This window comes from Trichechus manatus, unplaced genomic scaffold, assembly GCF_000243295.1.
Source record: "Trichechus manatus latirostris isolate Lorelei unplaced genomic scaffold, TriManLat1.0 scaffold00045, whole genome shotgun sequence".
NCBI lineage: Eukaryota > Metazoa > Chordata > Mammalia > Sirenia > Trichechidae > Trichechus > Trichechus manatus.
Window position 1 is genome coordinate 848,310 of NW_004443981.1, and position 1,622 is coordinate 849,931.

The 1,622-nt window shown below is 40.7% G+C and overlaps 1 protein-coding gene across 1 annotated transcript in view; it reads right to left on the reverse strand.

Annotated features, from left to right (window-relative positions):
• KCNK10 (potassium two pore domain channel subfamily K member 10) overlaps positions 1-1,622 on the reverse strand; it is a 148,767-nt gene that overhangs the window by 14,725 nt on the left and 132,420 nt on the right. The gene's annotated exons all lie outside the window — the stretch shown is intronic.

A 1,622-nucleotide genomic window follows, 5' to 3' on the forward strand; every position in this document is an offset into this window, starting at 1 on the left:
AATGGATCTTACCTATACAAACAAACAAATTAAAAAAACTGTATCCAGCTCACAGCCACACTGCAGCATCTAACAGATTATTGGTCAATTAAGTGCTTTGCTGGTTTTGCGACACAAAGCTTATGATATACACAATTAAATTGTTTTATCACTGAAATGCCAAAGTAGGTACACCTGGGATGGAAAAAAATAAAATGAAAATCCACAATTTTTTTTTAAAACCCTCAGCCGTTCCTCTCCAGGAAGACTTTAATTCAGATCTTTAAAAAGTTTTCTGTTCTAAAAGTTGGTAGCTGCTAATATTTAAACATAAGACTCTGTTGGAACACAAGATTTTGCATTCAAATTTAAACCAGTTAATTCATTCAGCATGTAATTATTAAGTTTTCGTTTTTTGTTTTTTTTTAATGTTGGGCATTGTTTTGGTCACAAGGGACACAGCAGTTAAAAAAAATAGAAAGAAAAATGCAAAATTCCTTCCTCAAGCACACAAAGTCTAGCGAGGGGGTAGACTCTGAGTCTTTGGCTTGAAAACATTCCTCATGGAGCTGTCCATGGTGTCCAGGCCTAGTGGTTTTTGAAGGCAAAAACCAAACCCATTGCCTTCGAGTCAATTCTGACTCACAGGGACCCTATAGGACAGAGTAAACTCCCCAGTAGGGTTTTCAAGGAGTAGCTGGTGGATTCGAATTGCCGACCTTTTGGTTAGCAGCTGAGCTCTTAATCACTGCGCCACCAAGGCTCCATATTGAAGGGAAAGTTTAGTGCACAATGACATCCTAGTGATTAAAGTATCATCTGGGAGAGAAGAAAGAAAAGAATAACATCCTTGTAGCTCTGGTTTGTGGAATACAAAGATGTGCCAACTGTAATAGAAGATCTTTGGATCTTTGCTTTGGACCTTTGGATCTTTGCTGTGATGATGAAATGTTGGATCTCTGCTATCTAAGCACTCTGAAGCTATGGCCTAGAGGCCAGAACAACAGATAAGCCATCACCCCACACATAGGAAATATCCAGAGGTGATCTTAGCTGAAGAATGATCCTTCTCTTTAGTTGAAGTGTGAAAGGTAGATCCAAGAAAAGGAGAGAAGGAAAGGGACATCTGCTAATCAGCTACATAAATGGAATAAATCCTGGCAATCCTGATAGATACCTGTCCAGCTGCCCACTTGCCCAAAATCTAAATTTATTTTACACAGATCTCAGTGGCACAAGGAACAATGCCCCCACCATCACACACACAAGCAGACAATAATACTACAGGAGCAATATTACACTAAGAAGAAAGTCCTGGTGATCTGCTTCTAAAAATCAGCCAGTGAAAACCCTATGGTTAACAACAGTCCAATCTGCATCTGATCACGGGGATGGCACAGGTCTGAGCAGGGTTCTGTTCTATTGTACATGGGATCACCATGAATAAACAGCAGCTAACAGCAATAGCAGTAATATTACAGACCGCTGAAAGGTAGACTCACTCTTCTCCTTCCACTGGCTAACAAGAGTTCAAGGTCACAGCTTATTGGCCAAGTAGTGCACAACAGTTAGGCCACAAGATCCCCCTGTTAGGATGAATGCTCATTTCCCACCTCCTGGTGCTTCCTCCCTGTTCAGGGAGC